This window comes from Sparus aurata, unplaced genomic scaffold, assembly GCF_900880675.1.
Source record: "Sparus aurata unplaced genomic scaffold, fSpaAur1.1, whole genome shotgun sequence".
Lineage (NCBI taxonomy): Eukaryota > Metazoa > Chordata > Actinopteri > Spariformes > Sparidae > Sparus > Sparus aurata.
In genome coordinates this window covers 112,781-129,881 of record NW_022045127.1, presented here as the reverse complement: position 1 = coordinate 129,881, position 17,101 = coordinate 112,781, and the positions used below count along the sequence as shown (strand labels likewise).

The 17,101-nt window shown below is 40.4% G+C and overlaps 2 long non-coding RNA genes across 2 annotated transcripts; one reads left to right on the top strand and one right to left on the bottom strand.

Moving 5' to 3' along the window:
- Window positions 1–837: 837 nt before the first annotated feature.
- Window positions 838–1,657, top strand: LOC115577874 (uncharacterized). The gene is made up of 3 exons (XR_003983292.1): window positions 838–901; window positions 1,183–1,356; window positions 1,624–1,657. It is a non-coding gene; the product is annotated as an uncharacterized LOC115577874 (long non-coding RNA).
- A 6,563-nt stretch (window positions 1,658–8,220) lies between these two features.
- LOC115577875 (uncharacterized) lies at window positions 8,221–9,683 on the bottom strand. The gene is made up of 3 exons (XR_003983293.1): window positions 9,499–9,683; window positions 9,177–9,393; window positions 8,221–8,613 (listed from the first exon to the last, which is right to left on the bottom strand). It is a non-coding gene; the product is annotated as an uncharacterized LOC115577875 (long non-coding RNA).
- Window positions 9,684–17,101: the final 7,418 nt, after the last annotated feature.

Below are 17,101 nucleotides of genomic sequence, written 5' to 3'. Positions count from 1 at the left end.
AAGAGGAGAGAGGACTGTACCAGGACAAGGTGTTCTGCTTCGTCCATCTGAGTGTTCAGGAGTTTCTGGCTGCTCTTCATGTCCATCTGACATTCATAAACTCTGGAGTCAATCTGTTGTCAGAACAAGAGCAGTCGACATCCTGGTTGTCTGACGTCTTTGGAGGCAAATCAACACGTTTCTACCAGAGTGCTGTGGACAAGGCCTTACAGAGTCCAAATGGACATCTGGACATGTTCCTCCGCTTCCTCCTCGGTCTTTCACTGCAGACCAATCAGACTCTCCTCCGAGGTCTGCAGACACAGACAGGTAGAAGCTCAAAAACCAATCAGGAAACAGTCGAGTACATGAAGAAGAAGATCAGTGAGAATCTGTCTCCAGAGAGAAGCATCAATCTGTTCCACTGTCTGAATGAACTGAACGATCGTTCTCTAGTAGAGGAGATCCAACAGTACCTGAGATCAGGACGTCTCTCCACAGATAAACTGTCTCCTGCTCAGTGGTCAGCTCTGGTCTTCATCTTACTGTCATCAGAAAAAGATCTGGACATGTTTGACCTGAAGAAATACTCTGCTTCAGAGGAGGCTCTTCTGAGGCTGCTGCCAGTGGTCAAAGCCTCCAACAAAGCTCTGTAAGTGTGGAGAAGTTTTTTCATAATGCAGTAAATGTGCTGTTATTGATCCTAATAGAAATAATTTTCTTATTCTGCTCATTATTCTTTATCCAGACTGAGTGACTGTGACCTCTCAGAGAGAAGCTGTGAAGCTCTGTCCTCAGTTTTCAGCTCCCAGTCCTCTAGTCTGAGAGAACTGGACCTGAGTAACAACAACCTGCAGGATTCAGGAGTGAAGCTACTTTCTGCTGAACTGAAGAGTCCACACTGTGTCCTTGAAACTCTCAGGTCAGGATTCATTATTTTACTTTATTTTGAATGTGCTGTTATTGACCCAAATAAAAATTAATTTTTCTTCATCATTCTTTGTCAAGACTGAGTGTCTGTAACCTCTCAGAGAGAAACCATGCTACTTATTATTGTTTAATGTCTGTTGAATCCAGATTTAGTATTAATGATTTTTCATATCTCTGACATATTCGCGTAAAACAGAAAGAAAGTCTACATGTGCTACAATGATATTATGAATACTGCATCGCCTAATGTCTTCTTCACTGTTCACGCTCCAGACTGAGTAGCTGTGACCTCTCGGAGAGAAGCTGTGAAGCTCTGTCCTCAGTTATCAGCTCCCAGTCCTCTAGTCTGAGAGAGCTGGACCTGAGTAACAACAATCTGCAGGATTCTGGAGTGAAGCATCTGTCTGTTGGACTGGAGAGTCCACAGTGTAAACTTGAAACTCTAAGGTCAGGTAGTTCATAGTTTGTCTCAAATTATTTTTGTTATTTCTTTAACATTTGAATTCAATGTTCTCTCTCTCTCACGTCAGAATTCTTATGTTTTGAAACCATACTAATTATTTTTGTTAAATGTCTGTTCAATCCAGATTTAGTTTTGTTGATTTTTCATATCTCCCAACATATTAGAGTAAAACAGAAAGCAAGGTCACATGTGCTCCAATGGTATCATGAATACTGCATCATCTAATGTCTTTTTTACTGTTCACGCTCCAGGCTAGGTGTCTGTAACCTCTCAGAGAGAAGCTGTGAAGCTCTGTCCTCAGTTCTCAGCTCCCAGTCCTCTAGTCTGAGAGAACTGGACCTGAGTAACAACAACCTGCAGGATTCTGGAGTGAAGCATCTGTCTGTTGGATTGGAGAGTCCACAGTGTAAACTTAAAACTCTAAGGTCAGGTAGTTCATAGTTTGTCTCAAACTACTTATTTTACTTTATTTTGAATGTGCTGTTATTGACCCAAATAAAAATTAATTTTCTTCATCATTCTTTGTCAAGACTGAGTGTCTGTAACCTCTCAGAGAGAAACCATGCTACTTATTATTGTTTAATGTCTGTTGAATCCAGATTTAGTATTAATGATTTTTCATATCTGACATATTCGCGTAAAACAGAAAGAAAGTCTACATGTGCTACAATGATATTATGAATATTGCATCGCCTAATGTCTTCTTCAATGTTCATGCTCCAGGCTGAGTAGCTGTAACCTCTCAGGGAGAAGCTGTGAAGCTCTGTCCTCAGTTATCAGCTCCCCGTCCTCTAGTCTGAGAGAACTGGACCTGAGTAACAACAACCTGCAGGATTCTGGAGTGAAGCATCTGTCTGTTGGATTGGAGGGTCCACAGTGTAAACTTAAAACTCTAAGGTCAGATAGTTCATAGTTTGTCTCAAACTACTATTGTTATTTCTTTAACATTTGAATTCAATGTTCTCTCTCTCTGCCTTGTGTTAGAACTATGTTTTGAAGCCATACTACTTATTTTTGTTAAATGTCTGTTTATTCCAGATGTCCTTTTCTTGATTATTAATTTCTCTGACATATTAGAGTAAATCAGAAAGCAAGTTCACATGTTCTACAATGATATTATCGATACTGTAAATGTCTTTTTTACTGTTCACGCTCCAGACTTGGTGTCTGTAACCTCTCAGAGAGAAGCTGTGAAGCTCTGTCCTCAGTTCTCAGCTCCCAGTCCTCTAGTCTGAGAGAACTGGACCTGAATAACAACAACCTGCAGGATTCAGGAGTGAAGCTACTTTCTGCTGAACTGAAGAGTCCACACTGTGTCCTTGAAACTCTCAGGTCAGGATTCTTTTTTTTATGTCATTAGTTCATTTAACTTTACAATTGGAGCAGGTCTTGATCATACTCCTAATATAATTCAATTTATTTAAGAGACCCAACATTTTCCTTATGAGCAAGCAGTTGTTACAGTGGAATGAAAAAACTGACTTTTAACAGGCAGAAATCTCAAGCACAGCCGGACTAAATAGTGAGACGCCATCTGTCTCAACTGGTTGGGTTGAGACAGACACAGAAGCCCCATTCACACTGTCTCTTCATTCCACCTCACTGTAGATGTGAAAGTTACAAAGGTGGAATGGGGGAACAGTTTCATTCCACCTCTGAACCTCCTAAAACTATAATATATATATTAAGATATATGCTTTCCTCAGGATGAACTGTAATTTCTTTTCTTGCCATCATCAGGTAATCATTTTAATCTGTACAATATGTTGGTTCATGGCCAAATATTTGCAAAACTAATGGCATTTCCATCGACTTCAGTTATACTCAACGTTTAGTGCTGATTATTGAAAACTAAGATAATGAATATGATAAATGTTAATCCCTTAAACACAGATGTGCACTGAATTATCAGGACCGTCAGCTGATGTGTGATGTGTGTTGTTTTGTGTGTCTGCAGGCTGTCAGGCTGTCTGATCACAGAGGAAGGCTGTACTTCTCTGGCCTCAGCTCTGGACTCCAACCCCTCCCATCTGAGAGAGCTGGACCTGAGCTACAATCATCCAGGAGACTCAGGAGTGAAGCAGCTTTCCGCTCGACTGGAGGATCCAGGCTGGAGACTGGACACTCTCAGGTATGTAGAGTCCTGCTGCAGCCACAGACAGTCAGTAGCCACATTCACACTGCACACTGCCAATTCTCCGCATCTGTGTGAATTTTTCGGAGGCGGCGAGGGGTGAAATTTCGCTCCGACGCTGATCCGCCTCTGGAGGTAGTATCAGGGGCGCATTATTGACGGACTGAACCAGTGTGAATGAATAAGCCAGCTGTGCATATCAAGGGACTGTCGGTCTGACAGTCTGATAACAACACAGGTCCTTCACTCAACTAAGTAAAGAGAAATGTCCCACAAACCAAAGTTACACGACCAAACAAAAGCTGAGCAAGAAAATACAGCAGATACACGTGACTTCAGTGAATTTTCCCCCAGAAAACAGCCTCCGTCCCCGTTAGTGAGTCAGACAGTGTGGAGTTTACTGATGGAAATTATTTACTTATGTAATTTAGATCCTGACCCACCAAACATCCTTGAGAGTGACAAAGTTAGGTTTTTAGCTCTAAATCACTACACATTATAACAGCATCCATGTAAGGGATAATGCCCAACGAGGCATCCATAAACAGGAGTTAATGGACGACGCAGAGGCCCATTAACTCCTGTTTATGGACACCTCAAAGAGCATTATGCCACTTATACCATGGTCACTTGCCAAAGAAAAGAAATTCGGACCATTAATTTACATTTTCATGCGTTTTACAATCAAAATATAAAGTTTTCACAAGCCATAACTTAGTTTCCCTGGTAACGCCTGAGGGTTTGACTAATACCTGGAACAGTCATTACTCTCCCGTAAGGTTCTTATGCAACGGAGACGTTGTTCACTCCTCCAGTAAATAGGACGGATCATAAATACGACTTGGCAACAGGAGATATTCTAGTCCGCTCAGCGATGAGCCAGAAAGCTAATGCTATGCTAGCAAGATTCAAAGTCAATAACATTGCATACGGTTGACAAACAGTAAATATAATTTGACAGTATGCTAGCTAACACGATTAGCTCGCTAACCAGTCATGTCATTGTCCCCAAATCAATAGCAAGATTTTCACAAACAATGACGGCCGTGTGTAACATTACTGTGGCCGCAGCCTGGAGCAGAGAGCTGAACAGTGAACGGGATATGGGATTATTCGCGTATCAGTAAGTTTAAAGGGGAAGTGTACTTTCTGCAGCTTGTGTGTTACAGTCGCCACCCTGTGGTGTTCAGAGGATACTGAAGGACTGATACACTGAACTCAGTGCTGGAAATAAAATATTCAGATTTGGTACGCCAGCTAGCGCATTCATTTGCAGTGGTGAACAGTCAAATTGACTGGAACTACTTAGTAGGTGTCCATATATCAGGGGTTAATGGACACCCTGCAGCCAATCAGAATCGAGTATTCCCCCAGACCATGGTATAAATGATTATAAAGTATTCGTGGGTTTAGATTGACAATGAAAACGGGGAAACACCTTAAAAACACACAGACGTCATCATCATGATGTGTAGGTCACGCCTCTATAGGAGCCGCAGCGTCGGCTTTCTTTGTGAATTACACGTCAGTTTGTAATCAAGGCGGAGCTGCTTCACTCTGTGTGAGCGACCAACGGCAGAGAATTGGTGAACCGCTGCTGCGTTTGGGTAGTTATCATTATAACAGCCTGCAGGGGCAGGAAAGTTTCAGTGTTTTGCACCACCAGCTAAATCAAATGACAGAAGAAGACATTCAGTGATCAATCATCTGCTCCATTGATTAACATGATATGTGACCTGTGCAGAGCTGCAGCTCTCTACAGTAGTTGGTGGACTTCTGGTTTAATGCTGTTGTAATTTACTTCAGCCTGGCTCGTAGCTGCTGACTCAGTTTCACTCTCAGCTGTTCTGGAGTCTGTTAAAGTGCAGCTGGTGGAAATCCAATGTTTCCTAAATTTGCTGCTTCAAAATAAAAGCTTTCAAATAACTACATAATGCAGGACCTTCATTTTGAAAGATTTATAGGAAGTGTTGAATGCAGGAAGATGGCGTGACAACGTTGCATGAATGGACTTTTAATTTCTCTTCTGTGGCAGCAAACAACACATGGTTTCAGTCACTAACTGAGTCTATCCACACACTTTATGTCCGACTACAGTAATAACAGCAGCACTTTACTGTGACTGCAGCAACGTGCTCGTAGCTCTGTCACATACCAGAGAGACTCACTCCCTACCAACACAACACAGAGTAGTGTTTGTTGTCACAAGTTATAGAGCTGCAACTAACAACTATTTTCATAACCCATTAATCACATAAAATCACAAAAGCAGATGTTTTTTGTTTACATGTCCAGCATTTTATTAAAAGAATAAAACATTGCTGTTACATTTTCCTCTTTAGTCTTGTTCAGTTCACTTTCTAACAACTTACAAATTATAAAAGCAACATAAATGTATTAGAGGTGATGAAATGTCTCCATTATAAGATGCATCACGATGCAGAGACAGAGCATCATCAAGAGTCTGCAGCTCATGTTGATTGTTGATTGTTCGGCCCCAGTGTTGTATCTTAAAGCTGCCATGTGAAAACTAGATTATTGCAGACAAACGTGAAAGACGCTGCAGATGGATACAGGTTTGATTGAAGAGATGCAGCTTTTATTTTGTAGACTGCTGTAGTCTGATTATTGGAAGGACTTTCAGAATAAAAGATCATTAAGGTTTAGAGCCCGACAGATAAAGGATTTTTAAGGCCGATACCGATACAAATATTTGGTGATTTAAAAATCCGATATTCCAATATATCGGCCAACATATATATATTTATATTTTTTAAAAATCCAGAAACACGTCACAAAACATAAACACATTTCTGTAACATTAGTTATTTGTAGTTACTTATGAGTCCTCACTGAAATAATATGATAATGCAGTTTAAAAATAAACTTGTTTGTTTTATTGTCACAACAGAACAGAGGACCATCAAAATATATCATAGGGTTTGTGGTGTTGTAGAGCAGGGTGCACACACTGTTTTAGTTTGTGAGCTACTTTCAAAATGACCAGGTTGAAATGATCTACCTACATAAAAAATACTAAACATCTCTTTATTTATACATACACTGAGTATACTTTATATAACACAATGCATAACTGATATTGAGAGAGTAATGTAACCCTTGGTGCTGCACATAAACATTGACAGCAGTAATGCACATAGGTGACAAACAGCCGTCAATACTGCACAGTTTACACACCAGGAGCTGCTGCTGGTTTTCTCCTCAAAGTCTTTGAATGACTGAAAAATGTCCTCTCCCCACGTGTGTTCTTTCATGAGCAGTAATGTTAACATCTCCTCTTTTACAGTCATATCTGTAAACATCATCCCAATAAAAATGCACATCTGGGCTGTATCGCTGGTGTCTGTAGACTCTATGCTATGCTAACAGCTGATCGACAAGGCTAATGGCTAATCAGCGGAGAGTCAGTGTCGTACTTTTTAATGGTTCGAAAGTGCCTCTCAACATTCTCCTCCTTCAGAATAGCGATGGTAGTTTGACAAATGCGCATTTTTTTATATCCCTTCCTTTGTTGATATCAGTTCAAGCCGCTAACCAGGACACTTAGCTCGCTTGTGTTTTGCAGTAGCTAGCTCATTTGCATATACATAGTGACCCATGACCCATGACGCGTGACCCTACAAGAAGAGATCTCAGATTGGCCGTCCTGTACGTCAATCAGGTGGCAAAGACTCGACCTGTTGTAGAGCGCCCTCTGGTGGATGTTAACACTCATTACATGGTTGGAGGGTGTTTCATCCGTTTATATTTTATTTTTCAAATATTAATTTATCTGCCATTATAAATGCCAAAACCGATAGTTTGGAAAATGCCCAATATCGGCCGATAATATCTGCCCGCTGATAAATTGGTTGGGCTCTATTGAGGATGAGGAACAATGAGATGCATCGAGAATCATCGACAGCTGAATCGTAATGGAATCTTGAGGCCACTGAAGATTCACGCCTCCAAACTGTTTGTTACATGAAGTTAGATATAGTGTTTTTTCTAAAGTGCACATAGCACTCCTTCATCCTCCACCATTGATAGTGGCCTCATGTGTGTTAGCATCATACTGAGGATACCATCAGTCAGAACAGCTGCTGGCTGTGGTGTCACGGGGCGTCCTTCCTCACAACGTAGTCATCATGCCCCTTACGCAACAAAAATATATTTCTCAATATATTATCTGACAGTATATTTCATGTGTATTCATATATTGTGAAATTTAGATATTAATATACCACAGCATATTATATAATAATATATTATATATATGTAATTCATATATTGCAATTTATGGGAAAATACTGCAATTATTGCCGTTTCCACATATTGAATAAATACATAGTTATACTATATAATATATTGTTATATATATTGAAATATGTCCCAAATTAGATATGAGATTATATATTGGAAGAGACATCGTAAATATATGTAAATATATATGTACAATTATATGAGATAATATACCTCAATGTACAAGATAATATAATCAGATCTATATGGGAACATGTCTTAAATGTGTTGAAAAATATATTGATTTACATTAAATATATACATAATTATATTATATACTTTATACATGGTAAATATGAAATAATCTCATGTACAATGTCTATCATATATTTTAAAATGAAAATAATATATTGAATAATACATCAATATAGTTTACATTAACTGAATGAAGTTTATTTCAAAAGCAGCAGCTGAAAGGACATTTCCTCGAGAACACACAGAATATCATATCATAGTTCCAGGCAATAAAATCATTTTTTTTAAACATATTATATTTGAATGAGATCCAATCGATGGCAACACAACAATAAATTAACAAAAACACTTCCAATAACATTTGCAATAGGACAACTGTCCATTATAATAAAACAGTCATCAGTGGAAAAAACAGGACAACAGTCCTTTAGTGCAGTGTCATGGACACATGCTAACATCAAGACCCGCTCTGATTGGCCAGCCTTGGCCAGTCCTTCACAGTTGTCCTTGGACTTTTTCTTCTCTTAGTGTCTTAACTCACAGATCCTTTTGTTTATGGACGTCCGTATGTCTGGAATCTTCTTCCCTGGGTGTTGTTGAACAACTGCATCTGAAAAAGATAATAAAATAAGAGAGACATCCACAATGTTAGCCTCTGATTGTTGCAAAAGTAAAGATGAGGTGGATACCAATACTGGTAATATTTTTCTTGTATGCCGAGTCCTCGCTCCTCAGTCGGTTACCTGTAAATAGTTCAGTCTGAAATCAGAACTGGCTTCTCAAGGAACCAAAGTTCTCCAAGGGGCTTTTAGAGCGAGGAGGTTATACTTCTGTATCCACTTTAAGTTTTCCAGGAAGCATTGTGGTCAGTGAGAGCAGCTGTACTTTGCTATAGCCAAGCGTCTGCCTATGGGAGGTGAATTGGTGCTGGGATTTTAAAGGTACTACAGGGGATCCATTTTAATGCTGATAAGATATTTGATGGATTCTAACTAGATAGAGAAATTGCTTTATATCTAAAAGAATATCAAAGCTGTTAAAGCTTTTTATTCATCCATCTGTTTTGCTATTAGTTGTGTACATTTCAGTCCTAAGGTGTTTGTTACCCTTTACCATTTACAGTAACTTAAGCAAAATATATTAATCCATTAAACATTTTTTTTACTGTGTTACTGAGTAAAGCTTTAAGCTTCTTGGGGTCCAGAGGCTGCGTCTCTCTGCAGATGGACCGACCTTGTTGACCCTCCCGTCAGGTTGGACTTCAGTAGGACATCAGTGCTGAACAGGCCCAGCAGAAGGGTGCGGGCCTTTCCTTTCACTGTGGGTTGTGCTTTTGCAGTCTCCCAACAATGAGTAGACACTCCGGTGGAGTCTCATTCACTAGTTGCACCTAATTAATTGTAGGAAGGAAAGAAACACAGGAATAAAAACAAAGAAAATCACCAGTGACAGAATGTTTTATGTTTTTAATTGATCTTTACAAAAATGTACTTACTGATGTTGGTTTGGGAGATGTGGGTTAAGGAGGTGGTGATTGTAGAGCAACACTGGCCTCATATTCACTTTCACCTTCATAGCCTGAGCTCTCTGTGACCTTATCTGAAATGAAGGTCTTCACAGCTGCAAAGAGTGATGGAATTTCTGGAAAATATGTCCCACCGAATTTACCACAACAGGACTCCAAACAAGTTGTAAACACATCACATGTAAACGAAAATAAACAAAATACACCTGCGCTCATTTTTGGTGTCTCAAAGTGTAACAAAATGTGTGAGTGGTTCTGAAGTAGCTAGCTAGCTAACAGCCGTTAGTCACTTGAGTCCTGCCTCGTTAGCTAACGCTAACGTTAGCTGGCTAGCTAGAAGTTCGAATGAAGGACTCATGTGACTGATGTTCGCTAGCCAGCTAACATTAGCGGCCGTTAGCGCGCTAGCTAACGGTCGCTATCGATAGCTAGCGCGCTAACGGCCACTAACGTAGCTAACGTTAGCGAACGTTAGCTAACAGCCGTTAGTCACGTGAGTCCTGCTTCATTTGAACTTTTAGCTAGCTAGCTAACGTTAGCTAACATGTCTGGAGACATGTGAACCACAGACAGACAGAAAGAAAGACAGATTCCTGGCTTCATAGTCAGATGTTCCTCTGGTCACATCTGGACACATCATGTTCACCACAGCAGATTTCAGACTAAGAGACATTTTCTGTCATTGTTTCTGCTTTTAATGGCATCAAACATGACATGAAGTTCTCCTCACAGTAACTATTACTGCTGTAATATACATCAGATATCAATCCAGCACCAAACTATAACATGAACATGTCAACACATGAAACCATGAAACTGTTTCTATCACAAACAGCTTCAGTGACACTTGTGAGGTTCTGGAGGGAAACAGTCTGGGAGTCTCTGTCACTTGGTTTTGTGGCAGAGGTCGGGAACCAACGTCCAATGTTTTCTGATTGATTTATTACGTATAAATTGTATTTGTTTCTTTGCACAGTAAAACAAAGCAGCAGAAACACAGCAAGAACAAAAAGCAGACTGTGCAGCTGAGATTCAGAAAAGCCCTCCAAGCTTCAAACAGGAATCGGACCTCAAAAGTTCTGACGTCCAAATACAAAAGTCCTATAATATAGAAACATAAGCACAAGTTGACATTGGATCAAACAGCAAGCGTAAGGTCGCCCACAGGAAACAGCAACAACATCCAATAAAATAAAGATGAAGTGATAAATCCAACAGGAGGTTTGTGTGTGTTCTCAGATGTTGTGGTCCTCTTTCACACACACCAACATCCTGTGGCTCACTCTCAGTGTGTGAGGAGAGTGGCAGAGGTGAAGAGGTTCAGGGAGAACAGGGAGAAGCAGCCTGATGGACAGATTGTGTTTCTGTGTATGAGAGTCATGTCATGTCCATGTTTGCATGCTGAAAGAGGATGTGCTGCTCTGACCCCCCTCCTCCTTTCAGGGTGGAGCCTGCTGGAGTCCGATGGTTGACACCAGGTCCGTGGAGATGTGAGTGTCTTTTTACTTTCATTCATGAAAACACTGTGACATCACTCATTCACATCTGTGATGTCATCATCACACTGATGACACATTAATAACTGCAGCTGTGTTGTGTCTTTTTCTCTCCATCAGATTCCTGTGAGCTCACAGTCGACACAAACACAGTCGACAGAAACATCAAACTGTCTGACAACAACAGGAAGATGACACATGTGGAGGAGGATCAGTCATATCCTGATCATCCAGAGAGGTTTGAGACCGGGTCATGGCCTCAGCTGCTGTGTAGAACTGGTCTGACTGGTCGCTGTTACTGGGAGGTCGAGTGGAGAGGAAGAGTTTCTATATCAGTGAGTTACAGAAGAATCAGAAGGAAAGGAGACAGAGAAGACTGTGTGTTTGGATACAATGATCAGTCCTGGCGTCTGTGGTGCTCTGATGATCATTACTATGTCCGTCACAATGACAGAGAAACATACATCTCCTCCTCCTCCCCCTCCTCCTCCTCCTCCTCCTCCTCCTCTGGTAGAGTAGCAGTGTATGTGGACTGTCCTGCTGGCACTCTGTCCTTCTACAGAGTCTCCTCTGACTCACTGATCCACCTCCACACCTTCAACACCACATTCGCTGAATCTCTTTATCCTGGATTTGGGTTCTTCTGGCCCAGTTCTGGTTCCTCCTCAGTGTGTCTGTGTGGTGTTTAGTGTGCAGAGTCTCCTCCTGTCACAGAAACATTGTCAGTGCTGAACAGTTGAGTCTGTACAGGATCACAGTCACATCAATCTTTCAGCTTCTTGTAATAAATTCATCAGTCAACTTTGTACAAAATGATTCAAACTGATTGAAAAGATTCTTCATTTACATTTTAAACTTCTTCCATTAAATTGTGTAAATTGCGTTGACTTGTACTTTCTGTCATATGCTGTTTTGAATTGTGGCTCTTGTTCCAATAAAATCCACAACTATTAGTGAAATGTAAGAAACAGAAAACATTGACTCGTCTGTAGCTTTAATTGTAAAGAATCATTGTGAACAAAGTTGTGAATGGACAGTAAAATATGATCAAATGTACTCGACACTCCACCTGAAACACTCTGACTTGTTTCATGTGTTTCTAATGATGAAACTAAAAGTTTGATGGTGTTGGTTAACACATGTAATTATGTCCGTAGTGACGTCATCAACTGCACAACATCTGTTCATTTCTGTGTGATTATTCTATGAGAAGAAAACACATTTTAATGACAATCATTGTGTTTCTCTCAGTGTTTTGTGGCTGTTGAAGTCCGGCTGTATTTTCAGGACGTTTGTTGGATTTGAATCTCGTTCAAGAAACTAAACAGCTGTGAGAAAAGTCTTTCTCTGTCTGACCCGGTGGCTCCACTTGTTACAGACTAGTTTTAAAGTCCAACAGCAGGCGACGGACCGAAGAGCCGGAGACCAAATAGTCCACACAGAACCGACAAGCTGCCGACTCGACGGCTCAGTGAGCTGAAGAAGTTCTGTGAAGTTCTGAGGTCGTGGGTTCAAGCCTGGAGTCAGAACCTGTAAGAAAGGAAGGACGAGTATCTGATGACGTCGCTTCCACTGTTAAAGTTCTGAGTCGAAATCCTCGAGGTTTTCACAAAATTATTTTGTGGTTAGAAGAAGTGAAATGCTCAAAGAAAGTGATTCATTTAAGACTGATTCATCAGCTCAGGATGGTGAAGTGATGCTGTGAAGTCTGGAGGTTGTGGGTTCAATCCCTGGGTAGTTCAACTGATTTTTAACCTGATGTCCACAAGAATAAAAAAAGGGACAAACTTATTCAGACCCACATCTGTTTGTTAAGAATAAACAGGCGTAGAAATACCCACAATCCTTTGCTGCAGTAAAGTAGTCAGTACAACAGCACAACTTCAGCAAACCTGTTTCTTCAACACGTATGAATGTATTGATTTGTTATTGGATCAGCACACGTCAGATCAGATGAGATGATTGAAAACACGACACACGATCACTGAAATGTTTCTCCTCTGCTAAAGTAGCTGAATATAAAATTCTACTTGTATCATCATGTCTTCTCTGTCAGTGCGCTGGTGGAAAATAATCGAGTACTTTTACTACAATTAGTCACCAAATGAATTTCTGTATTTTTAAAAATCTTCTAATATGTGTCCAGGTGAAAGAGAAAGTAGAAATAATTAATATTGTTTTCATGTTATATTAAAAGGAACCAGAACACATGAACTGACATGTAGTCTGTTGATTTAAGATGTGGACCTCCAGAACCTCGTTAGATTGTCCCGCACACATTTTAGATGCTTCCTGTGGTTGTTAACAATCATTTACAACAATCTGAGAACGTTTTTTTTATGACAGCAGAGGAGAAACACGAACACCAACATATTACAAGTCACATCAACATCCTGGAGGCAAAGAGGGAAAGACAACCCCAGACTCCCTTATGAAATCTCTCCATTTAGTGAGTTTTTGAGTAAGGAGACACTTAATAAACTCTGTGAAGCTGTTTGTGACTGATTCTTCATTATTTGGGACTTCTTGTAAATTCGGCATGTGACTCTCAGTCAGTCACACGCCTCTCTGGGTGTTTCTTCCTCAAAGTTTAGTTTCATTTCTCTGTATTGGCCGTCTGAACCTCCAGCTGAAGGTAATGTAATGAATCTGACATGTTAGACTCGATAAGACAATTTCTACTTTTCAGTGTTACGCCGGAAACAGCACAAAAAGTTAAGCTCGGTTGTTTATTTCTCCAAACTCACGAGTTTATACTCGGAGCGTCCGGACACACATCTGTCTGAATCAGCCTGTGGAGGAGGCCGAGACGAGCCGCCGCTCTCCCGCTGTGTGACGCACTAAACGCGGCTGGAGAGCAGCTGTTGGTGTCGGTGAATAATCTGTGGTTGTATTTACAGTCCAGGACTGATGAGGAGGCAGTAAGAGGACATCCAGGAGTCTGAAGGTTTATTTAATTAATACAAATATAACTTCATCACTGAGCAACAGTCAGCAGGAACACGTCGGCTCTCAGTGTCAGTACTTAAAGTTCCCGTTACGTTACTTGAGTATTTCTGCTCCTGATTACTTCTCAGAGGAAGAGATTCTAATTTTTACTCTGCAGATAAATGTTTTAAATAAACAACAGATGACCAGATTGACTCTTTTAGATTAAATATCAGAGAAACGTGTGTGTTGACTCCACCACAGCGTCATGACGTCATCTAGTGGACTGATCCAAGTCCAGCAGCTGATGTTCTGACAGGAGACGTGACGTCAGTGAGAGACGTCATAGCCTCTAAAGACAAAACACACCTGAACACACCTGAGACTTTCATATTTTATAATAACACAACAGGTTATTAGAACAATTTCTGCCTCCTGGTTAAATCAACTTGTCAGTATTTGTTTTTAATCAGTTATTTAACACTCCAAGCTCCACAGAAAGTCTCCACAGTCATGTACAGAAGGAAAGTGACTGTTTTTATACCCTTTAAAATGTCATAATGTTTACGTAGAAATGACATAAATAAAATTCAAAGTAAATATTATAAAACATATAATGAGAGATCGTCCTCTGGAGTCACTGGTGTTACTTTGTGACAAAAGTATTTTATTTTGAAATACAACTCACACTGATGACATCACTCACCTTCCTGCAGATCAGTGAAGACAGGTCCTGGATCAGTCCCCGGCCCTTTTCTGTCAGAAGACATTTTCACATTTGTCTCCAGATTTCACGTCACTGCTGTGAGCGACTTTATTAGTAGAGAACAGTAAAAACCAGAATACAAATGATTAAATTACATGATTTAGTTTTGGTTTGATGTCCTGTTGCAGCCATTTAGTGAAATATGTATTAATAGAGTCGGTGAGTTCTGGAATAATGTGCTCTGAGTTTAAATGTTAGAAGAGGAAGTCGACTTTCAGACATTTTGTCCTTCAAGAGTGTTTCTGACCCAAAGGCTGATTTCAGTTGATGTGCAGGTGAATGATTTGTGTTTCCTCTCCAGATGAAAGTGTGTGTGAGTTGAGCAGCATGAATCAGTGTGAGGACAGAGAGGAGGGAGGCCCTCCCTCTAAAACCACTGGACCTGGACCTGAACCTGGACCTGGACCTGAACCTGAGCCCAGCTGTGTGTCCTTCAAAAGTGATCGGTCAAAAGGTCGTCCCATTCATTTTAAAGGACAACCACCTCCTGCTGTAAAGAGGTGAGCTGTTAATAACATTAATATGTGACGGATTCATGTTTTAACTGTGGAGAAAGATGTTTTCTGAAACCTGATGTTTATTTTCAGCTTCGTTCTTCTTCACTTAAATTTATATTCTCACTTCAGAAAGCTGCCCAATAGAACCAGTCTTCAACTCTTCATTTCACTTTATTGTATTAGTTTGGTCCAATATTCTCTGAAGGTTTATTCCTGATGTTTCCACTATTTTATGGACAGAAGCGTCTGTGTCTGCAGACTAGAAAGTGAATTAACATCTCTGGTGGTCTTCTTCTCTGTCCAACAGGAGACTAGCCTCTACTGGACCTGGAGCTGGACCTGGACCTGAGCCCAGCTGTGTGTCCTTCAGAAGTGACTGGTCAATGGATGAGATCACTGATTTCAAACAAGAACATTCCTCAGACAGACAGTAAGTTGTTGTCATGTCGCTCTCTGTTGATGTTTGTCCTCATTAAATCCAGTCTGACCAGCTGTCCTGATGGTCTTCATGTTCTCAGAGCGTTAGTGTTATATCTGATGTTACAAGGGCCCGACCCATCCGGACCTCATGGGGCCAGTACCGAAACTCATATTAAGGAGTAGAAAACTCTGATAACTGATATATCGGCCGATTAGATATAGAATATGTCAAAACAAATAACTTATTTTCTGATCTCTTAAATACAGTTTAAACACTTGAGACAAAGATATGAACTGAAAGGCAGAACATTTTACTGTTTTACAATATTTATTAAATATGCAAAAATAATGAAGTGTTAGAAATACGTCTAAAGTTACGTGGAGCATTTTGAAACTCGGACGTTAATCATTTAAAGTCCTGTCTACATTAATATAGCTTACAAATGAGGAATTCATTATGATCTTTGTATTTAGGCCGTTGTGTTGTTAATCACCCAAAAGAAACACACAAAAAAGTCAATAAATGACTTTCAGGTCAGAAATCAGACAAATTAAATATCAAAATCAAGTTTGTATGAAAACCAAACCAGTATTTTAGTTTTTTAGCGTCAGATAGAGATATTACAGAAATAACATAAACGAAAACAAAAAGACATGATGAATCATTTTTTTATTCTCCACTGTTGGAATCTGAATTGAAAACAAGTTTATTGAGACTCTCCACCAATTTGCACTCGACAGTTAGCATCCAGCTAGCTTGTGGTAGCTCTGTGTAGCTGTCCTCAGTATTAAACGGGTCAAGAGCTGGAGGGACAAAACCAGACAAGCTGCTGAACCAACCCAGTAAACTTACTGACTGTTGATTCACAGTGGGATCAGCAGTATGACCAACACTTTGATGTCAGAGGAAACCATCTGATTAAATGATGTCATCAACACTTTAACTCAAAGGACCTTCAGCTTGTGTTTGTCTCTAAGTGGACGGACACAATGTGACTGATTCTTCATGATTCCTCCACAGAGTCGACCAGGAGAGCTCAGAGGTTCCCAGAGGTCCGTCTGTCCAGCAGCATCAGACACACCTGGACTCCATATTTATGGTCTGTACATGAACAACAACTACTTTTACATCCAGTCTGTTCACAGTAATCTCCATTCTGCACTTTACAGACCAGTGGTGAATCTGTCCAACATGGATCTGATGTTAAATGTTGTCATCCACATAATATTCTGTTTCAGCTGCTGGAGGAGAACATTGTCACTTTTTTGAAGAACGAGCTGAAGAAGGTCCGGAAGGTTCTGAGTTCAGATTACCCAGAATGCTCAGAGAGTCAGAGGGAGGATGAGGAGGTGTTGGACGGTGAGGATGAAGAGCAGAGGAGCAGCAGAGAGGCATTTCTGAAGATCACACTTCACTTCCTGAGGAGAATGAAGCAGGAGGAGCTGGCTGACCGTTTGCAGAGCAG